At 40.8% G+C, this 21,181-nt stretch overlaps 1 protein-coding gene across 4 annotated transcripts in view; it reads left to right on the forward strand.

The window, feature by feature from the left end:
* Positions 1-21,181, forward strand: part of ABITRAM (actin binding transcription modulator) — a 355,528-nt gene that overhangs the window by 16,020 nt on the left and 318,327 nt on the right. For all 4 annotated transcript variants that reach the window (XM_044064580.1, XM_044064583.1, XM_044064581.1 and 1 more), the window contains exon 2: positions 3,517-3,625. The gene's annotated coding sequence lies outside the window, so the exon portion shown is untranslated. The remainder of the gene's footprint in view (positions 1-3,516; positions 3,626-21,181) is intronic.

Raw genomic sequence — 21,181 nt, forward strand, 5'->3', positions numbered from 1 at the left:
CCTTGCTATGATAGAATATGTCTGCTTCTTACATGGTTGTAATCCTTTTTTTTTATAGCAAGACTGATAATTGTATATAATGTATTATGTTGTGTCTTGATATGTTTCTGTTATAAATCTTGCAAAACTAATAAAAGTTATATTTGGAAAAAATATATAGGAGCCGCTAATGGCTCTGGTTTAAATGGAGTTCTGGTGGAAACAGTTTCTAGTGTACCTTTAACATACAAGTTCAAGCCTATATTGCCATCCATCATTGAATATTTGTCATCTGGGAATGAGGTTGTCAATGTACCACAGGAAGTTGTCTATATTCTGTCAACATGGTGCAACCCTGAGACATGCAAATGGTGGATCTAACAGTTCTGAGCCAATTCTAGCATCAATTTTGGATATTAATCATCAGTTATGGGCAAAATGTGAATGGAATCTTCTCCCAACACCACATATATCAGACTCTTGATTCAGAACTGAGGGCATTTGTGAGGAAACTGAGCTATTGATTGATTGATATTTGTTAACCGGGAAAGTCCACTGGGCTTGAGACCCATTTTTCAGTGGAGGCCCGGGGAGTAAAGCTCCAAGTTACACGAAAATCATTACATGAATTTGTAAGGAAACAATTAATTATAAAGCAAGTGAAATAATATAGAAAACTAAACAGCACATATGTTGTAAAAAGGCACAATACAGTAATAATGGAACATTAATGTTGAAAAATTATACAGTTAGAAATATTTAACAATACAGCTCAATTTTTTTTTTTTTTTTGGGGGTAGGAAAAGGCAAGTGTAGTGGGAAGGTAGAATTAGACAGTTAAACTTAAAGGTAGGATAGATATAGTTAGAATCTTATAGCTAGGTGGTGGAATATGTAGATTATAGGTGGTATGTATTTAATGGTAGTATTAAACGTAGAAAGTGACAGAGAAGAGAAAATATGTTTAAGATAGTTGTATAGATGTGTGGAGTAGGATATTAAATATTATGGATAACTCATATTGTACAACACTATGACATATACACAAGTATATTTACTATGTGAAACAGTTTTGCTAGATTAAGGAGGCTGTGGATATGTGTTGCATGTGCAGCCAGGGTTATCAGTGCGATGTTGTTTTAGTTTTCTTTTAAAGGAGATTCAGTTTGTGTAACTGATGATGGGAGGACATTACACAGCTTAGTTATGTAATGGGTATAGAAGCAGCTACCCGTTCTTTTACTAGGTTTTGATACTTTAAGTAGGTGTTTGTGTTTGTTGTTAGAACGTAGGTTTTTGGATAGAACGTAAGATTCAATGATATTTTTCAGGGAGGGGCAACACTCTGATTTATAAATGAGTTTATGGGCAAAGGTAAGTTGTGTGTAATGTGCAAATTCTAGCCAGTTTAGTTCTCTAGTGGCCTGGCAATGGTGGATGAGATTTGGTTGGGCTGGTGTGAATTTTGCAGTCTTATAATAACAGGACTGCAGTTTGTGTTGCAAAGAGTTGTGGAGATTGGTGAAGATCGGAGACTCATATAGTAAGGTTGGAAGGAGAAAACTTTAAGTTTTATTCGGATGGGGATTTGTCTAAGTATTGTTTGTTTCTGTAAAGTTTTCCTAATTTGAAGCAAGTCTTTCTTATTGTGTTATTAATATGCAAATCAAAGCTAAGTTTGCTGTCAATAGTAATTCCTAGCATTTTGGCCTGATTTACTAACTCTATTTGGGTTTTGTTTATGGAAATATAAGTCTGTGGTAACAGGTTTAGATGCAAAAAATTAGTAGCTTAGATTTATTAGAGTTAAGTAATAGCTGTGATTGGTATAGTCAGAGTTCTATGGATGTGAAGGCCTTTGTGTTAACTTTTGGAGGTCAGAGAAGTTATTGGAGGTACAGATTATGGTTGAATCGTCTGCATATTGTATGGTAGTACAGTTAGAGGGAACTTTTATGTACGTCATTTACAAAAATGTTGAATAGTAGGGGTCCTAAGACTGACCCCTGGGACACTCCTATGTTTGGGAGAAAGCAAGAAAGGTTAGTCTGCCATTTTATGGATTGCTGTCTGTTTTTCCAAGTAACTAGTGAACCAGGTTAGGGTGGCATCAGAGCATCCTAGTGATTGCACTTGCTGGATAAGTTTGATATGGGAGACTGTGTCGAATGCTTTTGAGAGCTCAAGTAACAGGACTGCTGTAAGTAGATTACTATCTAGGGCATAAGGATACTTACGGGGAAACCTATTGCCTTAGAACTAATTTTGAGGTATTTTGGGGGGAGATCATAATCAGCAGATAAGGAGCCTGCCTTCAATTTGCCAAGTAATGTTTGCATTTGAGAGGTTGCTACAGGTTGGAAGTTTAAAGGATGGTATGGAGCTGATTATTGCCTTGAGGTATGATGGATGGATTAATGTGGATTGGAGTATTGCCTGCATTTGCTAATGTAAGGATACTATCAATAAAGTTTTTATTAAATATTTCAGTGATTTCAACTGGGCTTTTGTCTAGAAATGGAGATGGGTTTTGGTTGCTGCCAGGATTTAGTAATGAGTTAACAGATTTCCAGAAAAGTCTGGGATTATTACTATGAGTGTTTATTTGTTGATAGGAGTAAGTCTTTTGTCCTGGCCTGTTTTGCTGTATTTCTAAGTATTTTGAAGGTGGTTTCGTTGAGTGGGGTCTTATCTTTTTTCTCCATTCATGCCATGCTCACTCTCTGTTAATCAGTAGTTGTTTGGTTGATTTAGATAGCCAAGGAGCATGGGTATGTTTAACTCTCTCTTTTTTTTTTTTCTTATGGGACTATGGAGTAGGTTGATAGTCTGTGTATCAGTGCTGGTAAGTGGTCACTTAGGGTGTTGGGAAGCTTGTTGGGATTGCTGTAGTATTGTGGGTGGGATACTAATATCCAGTCTAGGATGGATTCAGGGTGATTGTGTGTGTGTGTTGGGGTTTCTATAAATTGTGTACATTTGAACAGATTGCTGGAGTTTGTGGAGTTGTTTGATGTTAGTTTAAGTATTTGCAGCTAGGAAAGCTTAGGGAACAACAGTGTGTGAAAGGCCTACGTCATTGGTGACCTCTAAATGATATTACTGAAGGTTCACAATTACACACGGACCTCATTGAGCTGTTTATTGAATTTGGCTGCAAAACTGAGACTTGTACTGATAATGAATGTAAACCCAATGAACTTTCTGAGAGCGTTTCTAAGACATTTGAAAATTTAGTAACCGATCTGTAGTTTGAACAGAAGACTTTCTAAGTCGGTGTAATATTTAAAAGATTTGGTAAGTTGATTCGGGAAAATATTAAAAAGAAAAATAAGAAGTTAGGGATATTTATGGTTATACCAATAATTTGGTATAATCATTCATTACTTAACATTAGGGTTAATACAAAGGAATGGTCTACCTATGCTTGCACCTCTGCACAAGTTCATTACAACAATATTGACATTACTTTTAATGAAAAAATGCCTGCTTCTGATGATGTCATTATTTTTATTTATTTAATTTATTTTTGATTAGGAGAATCCCTCCCCCTCCCACAGGTCCGAATGCCTGACCAGCAAAGCATCTATTCAAACGGGTAAAGTGCTTGACGGAAACCTCCCAGAAGGTGACTAACAGTGACCAGGCAAGTATGGATGAGGGGGGAGGGGATATCACAAGAATTACTACACCCTTACGGCAGATTTTAGTTCATAACAATGATGTTCTGGTTTATGGAAATGGGTTTAATGTTTTTAGTTAGTGACCTGTTTTTAGTTACAGTGACCTGTATCTTACTAACACACATTATGATTTATTTCAAAAAGACTTCACTTTTGTCCGTACCGCTTGTATAGACCTAGCAGGTTTATTTTGGAAATTGGTGTTTACTAGAAAGCTTATCTTCTCCATTTTGTTTGTTAATAATAGCAATAACTGGACTGAATTTAAAGACAGATGTTGTAGGAAAAGTGTTTTTAACCCCCCACTGCATCCTGCAATAGGGCCTTTTGAAAAATTATGTGAACGTGATATTAGGGAGTTCCTACATATCAGAAAGTTCTGCAGGTGTTCCAACGTAACCCTGGTACTTCAGAAATTGGTTAATAATAAAGATTTATGTGCTATAAAACCTGACAGCCAGATGATATTTTTACTTTATAATACATTTCAATCTTTAAGATTGTCTAAGAATGAAATAAATGCTGCTTATAGGAGAATTGATCATCTACTTTATGATTTGTTAATGCAGCCTGCTTAACTCGCAAGTTGTATACATTTTATAGAGTATATGAGCCGATATACCAGCCATATTTGGTACATAAGAGTATACAACAACCCCAATTAAGCTCTGTAGAGGCTACTTCAGGGTCAAAAATGCATCCCCTAGTACATAATATACAGAAAATTAAAATGTTTATGAAAAATTCCCTTGTATGATAAAACCCTTGGGCATTTCTGGGGAATATTGAATATCACTACTGTGAATCTAACTTTATTTTTGTGATAGTTGACATAGTAGAATTATTTTCAGTTATTCCTCATTGTGAAGGCTTGTTATATTTTGAAGTGCTACTTCAATAGAAATAGTAACCAGGAAGTTTTCATATTGACCACACTGATGGAAATGGTTCTTAAAAACAATGTCACCTTTTTTGAATGCGAGTAGTATTGGCAGATCAGTGGTGTAACCATGGGGCCTGTCTGTATCCCCTTGTTTGCATATCTTATAATGTGGTACTGAGAGAGAGAGAGAGAGAGAGAATACATATTTACCTTCTCTTCTGCATCCAAGTTTGGGTTATACCAGGAAGATATTTTTATGATGCAGGAAGGTACCCTACAGGACTTGCAAGTGCATTTAGATTATATTCAAAACATTTTGCATTTTTGAGTTTACCTATAATATTTCAACTACTAGTATTAATTACTTTGCTGCATCCATAGAGAAAGATTTTGATGGAAGGAAATTAAAGTCTAATATTTTTTGTAAACATACCTTCTCCAGTACATATTTACTATATAATAGTAATCACCTTCCCAATCAGAAGAAAATATTTAGTCAGTTCGTAAGCTTAGCGACATTAGTGTCAGAGGATGACACCTTGAAACATGAACGCGATTGCCCCATAGACTTAGTGACATCAAGGAACAAGTTCTTAAAGACGTAGATACTAGCCATAGAACCCTGTTGAGGAATGCGTTATGAAAAGATTGACATTTTGGAGAGTCATCACATAATAGTAATTTTAACAAGACTATGTTTTTTTAAGTGTAGTCCAGAGATTTTTAATGGAACAGAACTAGAAAATATTTTCCTGTTATGGTGCAGTATCTCTGAGGATAGGTGATTTAAACGTATTTTTATAAGTAATGGGTATATAAAAGAGAAATTGGAAGAAATGCAAAAAATCTACCAATATTACTGTTTCAGGAATCTATAAATGTGGTATGTGTTCACAATGCTCATCTGTCCAGCAAGAATAAAAACTCAGGGGTTAAGAAAATGATTTTCGGTTCCCACAGACATTTAATTGTCCTTGTATTGACTACATCATTATACTCTAGCCTTTCATACCCCTCTGTACCTTACATTACACAGAAGGTACCAGGACAATCTAACGCTCTTCTTTTATATAAAAAAAAATAAATAAATACTTCGCTCCTTACCTATCGAATCCAGCATGACCGAATCTCCTACTGACTGCAACTTGTTGTTCACTTCATCATTGCTACCTCACCACTACCTAACATCTATAAAATACAAATTCCTGTACTTAATTATGATACTCATCAGCTTCTCCTCTATTCTTCTCCTCCTACTGTGCCATCTTTTATCCTACCATGACTCAGTAATATCTCAGTCTCAACATCTCTCCAACTCTTTCCCAACCACCTATCCATACTTCCTCTTTACACTCCCCCCACATTGTACCAAACCTGTTTAATATTGCCCCTCACCTTTAGTCCAGATGTATACTGATTAACTTCACTTCATCTCAAACCAAAACAAAATTAAGTGCAAGTATCCTCTCCAAAAAAAACAGTATGCATAATTCCACAATATACTAACATCCTTCCAGGAGGAGATATACATCCTAATCCTGGCCCCACCTATCCCTATGAACACAAAGATGCTTCGCTCCCACACTTCTCTAACCCAACAGCCAGTCCCCAACTCTGGTGATCTTATTTTTGCTGCAATTAATGTTAGAAACATAAGCAGTAAAACTGCTTAACTACATGCCTGGATTACCCAACATAACCCTGACGTTCTTGCTGTAACTGAAATTTGGCTTAAACCAAGCATAAACGTCTCGGAAGTTATACCTACTGGCTATAATATCATCTGTAATGACTGTATAAAGAGAAAAGATGGTTGAATTTGTTTAATAATTTCCCAGCACCTACCACATTTCCCCTTACAGCAAACCAACACCCAGTTCAGCAGAGCTTCTTATTGCTTTCCTCAAAATAAACAATTGTAAACAGATATGTATTACTGTCCTTTACATCCCTCCTGGTGGCGATACAGCTGTACTGGAAGATATTCTACATTGGATATCCATAGCATTTCCACAAGAAAAAATACTGCTAGTGATGTGAATGTCAATTGTTGGACATAAACTCTAACTCCTCTACATCTAGCATGAGCTTCTATGGTTTCACACAACTAATTAATAGCCCCACACATTATAGCAAGACATCAGATTCCTTATTAGACTGGATCCTAGTTAGAGACCCTAGCAAATACTCCACCACAGGTATAATGTCAGACTTTCTTATTGATCATATTCCAGTCTGTATGACCAGACATCTCACACTTCCATTTAAACAGCATATTTATAAAACGTGCAACCTTTCCAAGTTTAACCCAGAAATGTTCATGACTACACTGTCCATCTATTGTCTAGAACTTCATAAAAATCCTCCCCTTAGACGATGCTGAAAATGAATTCAATACAACTTTTCTAAATATCCTAAATAGACTTGTAGCTCTTAGACACTAAAACAAGTTATGCAATTTGGTTATCCAAAAAGAGTAAAATGCTAACACATGATAGGGAAAAAGCATGGAGAGAACAGCAAAAATATAAAACATCTCAATATGTTAAACTTTAGAGTGCTTCACAATCATACTAAAAAGCAAATAAATGAAGACAAAAACTATAATGTAATAGCTTTCGAATAATACTAAACACAACCCTAAAAAATTTTGGACATCCATTAAGGAAATCTTACATCCCGGCCAAAAATTCAACCCATACCCCTTTCGATATAACTCGCCATTCGAAACTGCATTACGGTTCAATTCTTATTTTATAGGTAGTATAGCATATCTAACGGTTCAATTCTTATTTTATAGGTAGTATAGCATATCTAACCAAGGATTCCTCAACATTTAATCCCAACCCTGCCCAACAGCCACATATCACCCCATCCAATTTCACCTTCAAACCTGCACCCACATCCTATATAAAACTACTCTTAAACTTAAACTGTGCTTTTCTTCAGCTGATGACCTTCCAAGCAAGTACCTAAAAATAGCAGCCAGTAGCAGTGGCTATCCAGTATCAATCCTTATAAATGGATCAGTCCAGGAATCCCATGTTCATTCTCTCTGGAAAACGTTGCACATTATCCCTCTGCACAAAGGAAGAAATTCAATGGACATTAGTAACTTTAGACATATAGCAATTTTACCTCCCACGCCAAAATAGCAATCTTTTTCTCTCCTTGCCAAAATACTTGAAAAATGTATTCAAAACAATAGACAAGAACTCTTATCCCCTACAAAACATGGCTTCCGTCCTTTACATAGATATTGACAAACTAGTCTCTGCCTTATTTCTAGACTTGTCTAAAGCCTTCACTACAGTTTGTCACATCAAATTTCTACTTCAAATGTTCTCACTAGGTCTTTGTCAGCCCACCCTTCTGTGGTTCAAAAGCTACCTGTCCAATAGGTATCCATCAGTAAAATGGCACTCCACCCAGTGTACCAGAAAGCTCTGTCTTTGGTCCCGTCGCCTTTTCACCAACATCCTGTATACCTCCACACAGCAGGCCACCCTAATACAATATTCAGATGATTCCACTCTAATTTGCACATCTGACAACATGGTACACTTCAAAAAAAAAATTACAACTCATGCCCAACCCAGAAAAGAAAAGTACTACTATTTTTCCCCCAAATCTCTCTCTTATGAAAAAAACAAATTATTATTTATTTATTTATTTTTTTTGACATTTGTTAACCGGGTTAGTCATATTGGGCATGTACCCTTTTTCAGCAGAGGCCCGGGGGGAAATCCCCCAAAACTAACATTATACACATTAATACAAATTGAAACAATAAAAACCAACAAAAAAATAGCTACAGAGTAACAACAAGTCAAGCAGATTATCCATAAGTAGAGCATATATAACAAAATAAATATAAGCGTTAAATTGTACTAGAAAGTGCTTTAAGGACAGAAATTGAAACGGGCAAGAAATTTGAAGTGAAAAGGTTAAATATACAAAGTAAATCTGCATTATGGAAAACTGAAAAATTAAACAAAGATAGTATAGTAAGAAAAGGGGTTACAGTTAAAAAGAGAGTAAAGGAAAGCAAAGATGAAGGAGAGCAGGGAAATGTAAATAATATAAGGAGTGAGTTACTCGAGAACGAAGTAAGAAAGGGAAGAAACGGAGAGAGAATAAAGAAGTGAAAGGAAGAAATAAATTTAGAATAGTTGTAGCAGAGATTGGAGGAGAAAGGTAGAGAATTTAGTAAAGTATGCAGAAAGTTATCGTGACTTGAGTGAGTAAGGGGAGAATTTATTAGTAGATAGGAAAAAATGAGGGTAGGGGATAAAGAAGAAAAGGATGTATATAAACGTGTAAAGGAGCTAGAGAGGAATAGGAAAAGGTTGGGTAGGGTAGTTGCAAATTAAAAGTCCTCCCTCTTGATAATACAACAATTGAAGTCACTTCTCATAGCAAATTAGTAGGGGTGATAATGGATGGTAAGCTTAGATTTGACTGACGTATACAAAATTGCATAATAAAAACTCATCAAAAACAAGGAATGCTTTACGGAGTCAAAAACTTTATCACTGACTCAACTAAAACTACACTTGTCACTACCTATCTTCTCCCCACTCTTCTTTATGGTGCTCCCATGCTTACTAATGTACAGGCTTCACAAAAACTGAAGCTTGAACAATGCTATAACAAAGTTGCTAAATTTGCAGTATGTACCTTTTCAGAACCCACCACTGTAATAGCACTCAAAAGCCTACCACCACTGTAATAGCACTCAAAAGCCTAAATTGGTTAGAACTGCCTCGTCATCTAACATGTACACAGCTTCTTACCACCTTTAAAATTATCTGGGATTAATCTACATCTCCAGCACTAAAAAACATTCCATACAACTATGTTCCCATTTCATCATTGCAATCCAGTGACCAAAACCTTCTCTCTCTTTACAAATCTGCTGGGCATTGTCTGTACTCATACAAGGTTGCTAAGGCTTGGAACTCCTTACCTGTATCCATCAGGTCAAAACCCTTCCTCCCATCTTTCAAAACCACTCTGAAAGACTTCCAAGCTAAAAGCTGGCTCTGCTCTTGCTCAAAACCAGGATAGACTATATCCCTAAATGTGAAAGTATCTTTTCATTCCTTATATCTCCTTTACTCTCCCTTCTTCACTTAACGTCCTTAATTTTATCAAATTCTCTTCCTTGATTTTCTCTCTAAATATATTATAAGCCTGTTTTCCCTCAGTTCATGTTGCAGTCCTTGTTTGTATTGGACTTAACTTACCTTTAATTTCTGTACAGGCTAAAATTTAATTTCTGTACAGGCTAAAATTTCTATAAATATTAAATGATTACTATACAAGTTGTATCCGTTCTTAACCAATGTTTTTGTTTTATTTTTGAAGATTGTAAAACTATTGTTCTGTCAAATGTTTTTGTAATAATTTGGAGCTTTTCTCCCTGGGCCTCTGCTGAAAATTGGATATTACCCATTCAGACTTTCCTGGTAGCAAATATCAGTCAATAAATAAAAAAAAAAAAAATTTAAATTTTGGCAGTGTAGGCATTGTATATCTGGCCTGTTCTGATCCTTGCCAGTCTTACTTTCCACAGACATATCTGGGAGCATTGTTATGGTATACAGAAAGCTAATGAGAGCAAGGCACTGTATAAAGTCATTCTACAGAGTGTAAGGAACATAAAATGTTCCTGTTTGTAGTGCTAGAACAAATTACTGTTGAACCAAGAGGGGGACATTGAAGGTTAAGTTAGAATACAATGAGCTTATGTGACAAATTAAACTTAATGTTGGGAACTGTTCAGGAATAAATTATAATATTTCCATCAACAGTGCATTAAAATTGCACACTGCAGAGTTATAGTTGCATTTTTATTCATAGGATTATAGGAAGTTACTAGGCGATTGGCCCTGAGGCCCTTATAAATAAGCCTAGCCAAGAGTTTAGCCCATGTTTAGACAAGTCAGCACCCAAAGCCCCTATCCAGCAGGGACACAGGTGGAATCCCAGGGGTGTATTTTCTGTTTCCCATCCAGTTATCCAGGTTGAGCTTAAAAAGGGATAATGAGGTACTCGGCTTGATGTGGAGAGGGAGTCCATTCCACAGTTGGGAGAGTCTCTGGGACACAAATCTGTCCCGCCAACAAGTCCTGTTGATGTCACAGACCAGGCTGAGGTTGCGCGTATGGGTTACTCGAGTGGAGCTTGACTTGTGGGTAGGCAGCAGTCCCATCAATGTGGGGTCTGAGATTGCTTTGTATGCCAGACAGAGGTCACCTCTGAGAAGTCTGTATGAAACTGAGGACAGGGACAGGGCTTTTAGCCTATCTGTGTAGGATAGAGGTTTGAGGTCCTAGGTTATCCTGGTAAGGAACCTCTGTGGTTTCTCCAGCTGCTGCATGTGCTTTGTGAGGTACATACCAAAGGGGGCATTATACTCCTTAATTGGCTTTATAAGGGAAGAATACAGGGATGTTATGACCTCCTTGTCTGTGGATGAGATACCCTTACTTATGAGGTAGGTGATGAAATAGCTTTCCGTACAACGGAAGCAGCATGGTGGTCAAAAGTCAGGTTGCTATCAACCTGGGTGCCCAAATCCCTCACGACTAACTGCATGCTTAGGACGTGGTTATTAATGTGATAATATGTGGGGGCGTTACTCTCCCCAAAGGGGATGATGATGCATTTTTTGATATTCAGCTTGAGGCCATGTTTCTGGCACAAGTCATTTGTTTGGGTGTGAGCTTCTTGGAGGACGTCCACATCACTTGGGGAATTTATGACCGCCCCCAGCTTGCAGTCCTCTGCAAACTTGGTCAGCCAAAGCCCACTGGTTTTGGCTTGCACCTCAGAGAAGTATTTCCCGAAATAGAGTCTCCAAGACCGATCCCAGTTGTTACTGGTCTACTGCTTGAGATGGCTTCCCGTATTTTGATTAGGTGGGTTCTATCAGTGAGCCTTATTGCTACCCATCTGGTAACATGGATTGATGCCTAGTTGAGAGGGTTTATCTGTTATGCCCTAGTGGGGAATAGTGTCAAAGGCTTTGGTCAGGTCAAGGTAGGCAGTGTGCACTTCCTTCATCCATGGCTTTGGTGACCATTTGAGAAGTCAACCAGATTTAACAGACACGACCTCCCCTTGACAAAGCCAAACTGTGTGGACTGAGTTTGGAGGTTGCCAATGTCCCTGTTAATGAGATCCATGATAATCTGTTCCTTGGCCTTGCAGATCAGGCTAGGTATACTGATGAGTCTATAATTTCCTGGATCGGTGGATCCTCCACGTTTGTGTAAAGGGATGACAGTGGCTGTCCTCCAGTTGGCTGGGACAAAGCTGGTACTCAGGCTTTGGTTGAGTGCAGTGCCTAATGGTGTTGCAAGTTCATGCCTAAGTTCATGTAGGATGCGGCCTGGGATGTTATTGGGTCCCATGGAGGCTGTATTTTTTGCCTTTGAGAAGGCAGTGATGACCTGTTTCCTGGAGATAAGGGGAGGGGGTAGGTACTGGGGATGTCCTGATTTACTGATGGGGGGACAGATGGGTGAGGATTTTGCTGCATCTGTCAGCCAGTAGGTTGGCTATATCTACAGCATTTGTGTATGTGATGTCCTTGACCACCAGTTCTGAACAGATCTGGGTGCTTCCTTTGAGATTGCAGACATATGTGAAGAAGGCCTTTTGATTGTCTCTAGTAGATGTGGCCAGTTTGGACTCGAAGTTGGCTTTAGAGGATTTCGCTCGTGCTCTTATTTGCTTGTTCAGGCTAAGGAGAGATTGCTTCCAGTTGGGCACCTGCTCCTTTTTGGTCCTGGACAGCATTTTTTTCCTCTTGTTATATAGTTTATTTATTGCAGATGTCCACCAGACAGGTTTACTCTTCCTTGCGGAGGATGATTTTGCCCTGTCGGGTATTCCTGATTCCATGTATCTATATAAATGCTCTTATAGTACTTTGGAGTAGATTTGGGCATTGGTGCCAGTTCCTACAGAGGGGGAGGGGGCTGTGAAGCTGTTTATACCATCCCTCAGGATGTTGTAATCAGCTTTGGAGAAGTTTTTTGTTTGACTGTAGCTAGAGGGGGGTCAGAGAAGATGATGATTTCAAAAGTGACTGCTTTATGGTTGGATCTTACCAAAGAGGATGATACTGTAGGGGTTCTGCAGTGGTTACTCATGTTGGTTAATGCCAACTACAAGATATTATCACCTCTTGTGAGGGTATCGACTAGCTGTTCTATGGCTGGGTAGTTAGTCACCCAGGATCAGGGTAAAGGTTTGAATTTTGATAAATTCAATGAGGTCCAGATAGGTGTAGTAGGCATCTTGAGTCAAATTTGGAGGGCCTGTAGCTAGGTATAATTTGAACAGGGGTCTTGTCAATGGTTAGCTGCACATGGAGTGTCTCCTGTGTGTCATACTGTTTGACCAGCCTGGAGGTGTGTGTGTCTTTAATATATATTAAAATTCCACCTCCTTTGGCTTGCTGCCCACAGTTTGGGGTCTGAATGTATGATAGGATAAGAAACCAGGTAAGGCTGGGGTGCTCTCTACACCTTTGAACCAGGTTTCTGTGACTGCACAAATGTCAGCATCCATGGTTAAGAATGCTTGCAATGAGTGCAGTTTCATGTTTAGACTCTCTCTCTCTCTTATTTATATATATATATATATATATATATATATATATATATATATATATATATATATATATATATATATGTATATATGTATATATGTATATATATATGTATATGTATATATATATATATACACATTTTTACTAATATCGTTTAGTGTATTTGTATAGAGGTTTTATAGTACTTTGTTAAATTTTATTGTCAGTGGTGTTTTTATTATAGTTCTTATCTTCTGTGGACGAAAGTGCTTAACTACCTATTATGGAGTTATGAAGAATTTCAGAGGTGTTATTGACTGCAATTTACTTGTGAAAGCTTTCAGCTTGCTGTGTACGATTCCTGGGTACTACATCTTCTCTGTGTGGTCGGTGTTACTTTTTAAAAGTATAGTCAAGTTTTAAAATTTTTTCTTATCTGGGTTTGAAGTGCAAAATAACATAAAAGAGAGCAGTGCTTTCCGTAGTACATAGAGCACCACAGGTGCAATGCAAAATCAGAAGAAAGGCAACTTTAGTTAAGCACATTTATGATGTAAGAAACGTACTTCATAAACCAAATTTAAGCACTTTCAGTGCTTTTGTGCTCTTTTTGTGCGCTTGAGCATAAGCAGCAGGCACCACAGAACAGCTCTAATAGAGGTGACAAGGTAAAGCAGCTTTAAAAGCTGTAATACACATGATGTCCCACACTTTGTATGTGGCAGCCCTGAGTGTATTTCAGCTTTTATACTATTTCAGTGACAGAGATACACCTTGCTTCTGGCCACAGTCTGGGTCAGAGCTGTGTGTTTCAGAAATAATCAAAGCTGCTGGAAAAAAGAGTAATCCAACCAGTTCCCCAAGACCAGTTAAAATCTAGAGTCTATTCCAGGTTCTTTTTAGTGCCAAAGAAAATCGGGGACCCTTTGGATCTCAGTCACTTAAACCAGTTCGTAAAACAGGCAAAATTCCAGATGATCACAATTCAGTCCATTTTGCCTCTTCTGAGGCAGGATGATTGGATGTGCTCTATAGATCTTCAAGATGCCTACTGTCACATAAAAATTGTGAATCGGTCCAGGAGATTCCTCCACTTCCAGCTGGAAGTTAATCATTTTCAGTTCGGAGCACTGCCGTTTGGTTTCACCACAGCCCCCAGGGTGTTCACCATGATCATGGCAGTAGTGACTCACCTGCATCTACTAGGGATCCAAATCTTCCATTTCCATACCTAGATGATTGGCTCCTTACTGTCCTCACCAAGCATCTTCTACTTAGACACTGGGATAGTGTACTCCAGTTGATTCTGAGTTTAGGAATCTCAGTAAACCTACCAAAATGTCATTTGACTCCAACTGAAGCTACAGAGTTCATAGGATGCCACCTAAACTCCAAACTTCAGCTACTCATTCCTCCTAAGTAAAGTCCAGGGTCCTGTCACGTCATCTGACAGCCCTTCAATTTCTGTATCATCTGAAACCACCATCAAGGATACTGCTGTGTCTCTTGGGTCTCATGACATCTATGGTTTGATAGTTTCTTTAGCAAGATTTTTCATGAGAGTGCTATAATGGACTTTAGCAGTACAGTAGTCTCAATTCGTTCACCTTCTACATACAAAAATTCAGATTATGCTGGTCTACAAAAAACACGTCTTGATGGGTAGCATCTCCGTCTGTGACCATGGGCTGTCCTTTCCAGATGGTTCCACACCGCCCTTCTAAAGTTGGAAGGGGGCAAGGCACATGATCGAAAACGGAGGCCGATCTTCACATCCATGTCTTAGAATTGAGGGTGGTTCTCCTAGCACTGCAGGCATTTCAGGACCCCTCCAGTGCTGTGATATCCATACAGACAGACAACATGACTGTTGTATGGTGCATCAGAAAAACAAGGAGAAACTTGTACTTGTGCTCTTTGATGGGAAGCTGAGGGTTTGGCAATGGGTGATATCTTCACAATGCTTTCTGATGACAACACATATGCCAGGGACCTCCAATGTACTGCAGGACAAATTGAGCAGGACGATGTTAGTGCCTCATGAGTGGTCCCCAAATCCAACAGCAACAAATGCAGCAGGTGTCTTGCCCTGATCTGCCCATAGAGAATGTTGCCGAGGGATGCTGTGGCCCACAGTTGACCCCTGGGTCCCATGTATGCCTTTCCTCCTTTATCTGTAATAAACAACTTCATACAGAAAGCAAGGCCAGGGTTATCCTCATTGCCCCCTTTTGGCGTTGACAGACTTGGTTCCCCTTCCTGTGGCCTCTTCTAGTACATCCTCCATGGATGTTGGATCACTATCCAGATCCAGTGTTTCAACCATCTGCACTGCCTCCTCCGGCTCAGAAATCCATGAAGCTAACTGCATGGATTCTTGAGTTTTAACAATAGCTAACATGCCGGGCTTCCTCCTGAAGTAGTCAGTATTCTTTCAGCTTCATAGAAACAGTCTCCTAGGAAAGTTTGCCATGGTAAATGGAAGAGATATTTTCAATTTGGGCCTACTCCAAAGGTCTGGACCCCTTTTTCTGTGCCAGTTCTTTCCATACTCAAATTTCTGTCCAGCTTTTGCAACTATCAGTATTCAGTTGGTGGCTATTTCCAGTTTCTGTGTTGGAGCTTGACAGTATGTCAGTTGCATCCATTAATATCTCCATAGCCATTCTTAAGCATGTTTTTCTGTTGAGACCTCCCATTAAGGACTCAGCACCTCACTGGACCTCACTATTCTGTTATAAGCTCTGAATCAGCATCCCTTTGAGGCTGCTAATACAGTAGATTTAAAATTCTTTACATGTTGAGGCTTGTTTAAGGGCAAAAGCACTCGTCTATTTGTTTTTCAATAAAGAAGTTTTAATTTCTAAACAAGTTATAATTGCTCGTATGCTCTGAAGTCCCAACTGAGCTTACTTACAATGAATGCTTCTTTGTTCCTGACTTTTTACGATTTTCAGCCAGCAGCTTTGTTGCTCACAAGTACCAGTTTTCCCTGTGATTTATATAGATACTGATATAAAATTTACACTTTCAAACTTGATGTGAGTATCTGAAGTGCAACCTAGGGAATTATGGGTAGGGGAGGAGTCAGAGCTCTGGAATCGATAAACTACGAAGTACCAAGGTAGGATCCTATCGGATCCAACAACCCACAGGTTTTAAGCAGATAAAAATAAGACAGCATGGATTCTAGTGTTATGGTAAGTACATAACTTTGGTTTCTTGCAGTAAGACCTTTTTTTTGTGTGGTATGATTAAAGTCAAGGTTGGCAACATATGTATTTAACCAACAATTAATGCTGGAAGTGTGGGCATCTAAACTAATCCACAAGTGCTGGAGTTGGATCATGCCCGAGCATAAAAGGGTAAATACTTCTTAACCCAAACTCTCAGCTTTAATTTATTGCATCTTGACAAGTATATATATATATATTTTTTTTTTTTTGTAATTTTGTGTGTTCTTTATTTGCTCCATTAATTTTGCAAATGAACACATATTAAGGTATAGGGCCTGACGGCAAAAGACTTGCACTCATTGTAAGTGACTTAATCCAGTGTATTGTCCCAGACTAAATTCACTTACACTTGAAAGTAGGTCTTTTGGAGTCTGGCCCCTGGTTTAAGCCTTTTTATAGCTAGGCCTTACACCAAAATAAGTCACTTACACTGAGAACAGGTCTTTTGGAGTAGGGAATGCTTGCAGCAGAGTAAGTCACGTAAACTGAAAGCATCTCTTATCAGAAACTGGCCCTTTTGTTTGCTTTATTTATTTGGTAAAGCAGAAATCTCTGTCCCTTCCAAAGCCAGTCATACCTTAATGGATAAGATGTTTGTAAGTGCCCTTAAAAAGTATCAAGTTGTATTCTTCCCTTACTACTTTTGTCAAGCACATAGGTTGGCTAAGCACTGACATTTTTAGTGATTTCAGCAGAACTAAAACGGGGGCAGTACTATGGCAGCAGTAGTTTTATATAACTTAAATGATAAGTAATAGGGTTTCTTTCTTTTTCATTGGCGTTACTATTATAGATGTGTGTGTCTGAAATATAGCAAAATTTCACTTTTCTGCTGTAACTTTTTCAGCAGGATAAAACAGGATGTATGATACTGTACTGGTAGCATCACAAATGCCACCTTTTTGTTACCCAGTTGTGAGACCCAGTATCACTGGTCATTAAGGGTGAAAATAAGTGATTTAAAATGCATGGCTTGTATTATTCAGGAGTGCAGCAGCACAATTCCTTACTTTTTTTTGCAACTTTAATGAACTGAAGATTTTTTCATTTCATGCTTGGGCATGCTACATTGGCCAGCTGTTTTTCAGACTTTCGGTTCTAGATCAGTTGTTAGATTTGTATTTTAATTACTGTCTGTGACTCTTGAATACATTTAAATAGTGCATGTTGTTTTCCTATTTTCCTGTTTTGAAGTCTTAATATCATTTGAATGCTGAGGAAACTGCCATCCCATAGACAGGATTTGTTTCTGTTCTGTCTTGTATGATATCTAGGCATCATTCCAGAAGGCTTATGAGAAATTTTGACACTGTGAGACTGGCTGCAGATTGGATTAATGACCAATCCATAGTATAGTGGGGACTGTAGAATGAGGTGATATGCTTTGTCCAGCAAGAAGTTCTTCTGATGTGACTGCCAATTTTATAGCTAAGGAATAAACTATGAGAGACTGTCTTTTAATCTGAAGTAGTTAACTTTATTTGGTCTACAACCTGTGGGTATCGGATCCGAGCCGGCAGCTTTCCAAGCTTACAGATCCGAGCTCCTCTCCTTTACCCATAAATACCCTGCTACCTCCTTGTAACCCTCAGATCTCGTTTGCTGCGGCTAAGATAGCTTCTCAGAACGAGCTCCAAGTGGTTTTGTGAGTAGTTTAACATTAGATTTCTAATATCTTTAAATTTTTCTCTATATTCCCTTGTGTGTGTGTGTGAACCCCAGCTAGTTATCCTAGTGGTTCCTGTTTTCTTTAGCTACAGTTTATTTAATTGTTTAGTCAGCTAGTTACCCTCCACCCACCAGAGTGTTGAAGGCGTGTGCTGTTCCTTGTTTTCTTTTACAATGGCCGAAGGCCCTAAGGCCATTTTTTTTCTAAATGCACTGAGTGTGGTCATAAGCTGTCCCCAGCGGATGGCCACACTCTGTGTGTGTGTGTTATGCCTGGGTGTGGAACACCTTTCCACAGGCTGCACTATTTGTGCAGCCTTTAATCCCAGGGCATTAAAAGACAGAAAGGCCAAGCTTATTTTAGTGGGCCTTCTGCCTCCAGATTCTTCAGCTTCTGCTGTGGTGCCAGCCGTTACCACGGCTGCTCCACCTGCCGCTCCCGATCCCCTGGCCGGGACTCACCCTCCCTCTTTGGCCCAGGAGGAAAGTGAGGGCAGAAAAAAGGGTAGGAGAGACTGAGAGAGAGAAAAGGAGAAACACCGGAGCCATAAAAGGCGGTCGGAGTCGACTTCCTCGGCTCCACCACCTAAAGTTACTGCTTCTCCCTTGAAGGTCTCCGGGTCTACCCCCTCTCAGCTCTGATCCCCTCATTTCTCCCTGGAGCCGGAGGAGGAGACTGTCACCTTCTAGGTCATCAAGGTGACCTTCCCGGCTGCCTTCAGTGCCCTCTAGTAGGTCTACAAGGAGTTTGTCGGACGCAGATATGGATAGAATGATGCGTCTATTTTTGCAGGCTCAAATACAGATGGGAGTGCTCGTGCCTCCCCCCTCTGGGGGGGGGGGGGAGCTCGACACCCTTTTTTGTCCCTATTGCTCCTTCTCTGACCCGCTTTCGGGTCTCGGAGCTGTCGGATCCGGCTAGCTTCAGAGCCGGGGTGGGGCCAGCGTCGACAGCGTTTCCGCCTTCAGCACCGACCATGCCCTTGGGTCTATCGGATCCAGGATTCTTGTCGGATCCGAGCTCTCGGAGCCGTGGGGTGGGCGTCGGATCCCGAGGGGCTAGTGGAACTTCGGCCCCGTCCAGGTCGGGTCACACTACCCTTTCGGATCCGATCGGGTCGCCTTCGGCTCCGATCCGTACGTCGGAGCCGAGGGAACTGCTCTTGGATCCAAGGGAGAGCAGTTCACCATCAGCATTTGACGTAGTGGAGAGGGTCATCTTGAGAGACTCGAACCCCGGTTCTTGCTCCGGACCAACCCGTCGCTCCCACGCAATTCCTCCATCATCCGACCCCAGGGACAGCCTGCGCTTACGTCCCAGATGGTTCCCTTGGAGGAACAGGACATTGCTGGTGAGGCCTCTTCGGACAGCCCCCCCCCCCCCCCCCAGGAGGTGCCTCACAAGCGAAAGTGCAAGAGGAGGCACTTGGACTCACCTGAGTCTCTCACAGAAGACACGGACCTGGAGGAAGGGGAAGGCTCCCCAAGATCACCCCCCCCCGAAGACATCTCCTTTGGAGACATCATGGAAATGTTACGCATTAGGGGAGGGTGGTCTGCCCAAAAGCCTCCTTCTGACGAGTCTGTGTTTCTGGAGGCGTTTGACGCAGGCCCATCTACCTCTTGGGTATCCCCCGCCGACCCCCTGGTAGATCTTATTGCTACCAGGGTGTGGAAGGAGCCGGACACTGTAGAGCCAATCCCCAAACGTCCCGACAAAATACTGAGCCCCCTCTCAGACAAGGCTTGTTGGAGTAAGGGTGCCCCTATGGATGATCCTTCAGTGACCTTCTCAGTAAGGTCTCTGAATTACTTGGCACATGTTATTCGACTCCAGCGGGACCTGATTAAGGAGTACGCTGGATCACCCCCAGAGTCCGTGTCGGCCGAGGACAAGCGTACGTTCTCGTCCCGAATGGCCACTGTCAAGTCTATCACAAACGCATCCATGCGGCTCCTTTCCCATGCCACGGAAGGAGTGGCTAGGGCTAGCGGAATGGGCATCGTCTTACGAAGACAGGCCTGGCTCTGTCTTTGCGACTTTGCGGAACCCTTTAAGGCGTCCTTCGCGAATGCCCCTTATGACGGTTCAAAGCTCTTTGGCAAGACCGTCCATGACACGCTTCTACAGAGAGAGAAAGACGGGAAGACGTTGTCTGCCGTTGGGATCTGCTTCTCGGCTCCCCAGAGGTACTATTCCAGGAACCAAAAGGGACAAAGAAGAAGATGTGGTTCCGGAAGACTCAGCAACCCTGTTTCGCTCCGGAGACCTTGTCCTTCAGAGGCAGAGGAGGACAAGGTGGATGCCGGCCCAGAGGCAGAGGGGGCCCAAAGAACTTTGGGTCGAGAGAACCTTTCTCGGACCGACCCGCGCAGCAGCCCTGAGGGGTTGCCCGATTGCCCTTTTGTGGAGGCAGTCGGGGGGCGCTTCTCGGAACACCTAGCCAAATGGGAGTGCATCACCACAGATCGCTGGGTGCTCCGAATTGTATCCAGAGGATATTCAATCCCCTTCTTAACCTCCCTTTGTGATCATGAGGAATCCCCGATGTCCCACCTGGTCAGAGGGATGCAGCAGCTATAGAAATTAGTTGCTAAGAAAGAGCAATCCAGCCCGTCCCCCAGAGCAGTCCGGATTAGGGTTCTACTCCAGGTTCTTTTTGGTGCCAAAAAGAGATGGGGGACCCAAGACCCATACTTGACCTATCCGCACTGAACCTGTCAGTACCCGAAGAGAAATTCCGGATGGTCACTATTCAATCTATCCTCCCACTGTTGCAGGAGAACGACTGGATGTGCTCAGTAGACCTCCAAGACGCATACTACCACATTCTTATGGACAGACGATCCAGGAGGTTTCTCCGCTTTCGGCTAGGAACCAGTCACTACCAATTCAGGGTCCTAACCTTTGGTCTCACCACAGCCCCCGGGGTGTTTACCAAGGTCATGGCAGTAGTAGCGGTCCACCAGAGACTTGAGGGCATACAGGTCTTCCCATACCTCGACAACTGGCTCCTTACCGTCCCCACCATTCATCAACTTTGCTCAAACAGAGATTACCTGTTACAACTAGCTCAACAACTAGGGATCTCGATCAACCTCAGGAAATCATCCCTGCAATCCACTC

This window comes from Protopterus annectens, chromosome 3.part0 (genome assembly GCF_019279795.1).
Source record: "Protopterus annectens isolate FY-2018-M chromosome 3.part0, PAN1.0, whole genome shotgun sequence".
Classification (NCBI taxonomy): domain Eukaryota; kingdom Metazoa; phylum Chordata; order Ceratodontiformes; family Protopteridae; genus Protopterus; species Protopterus annectens.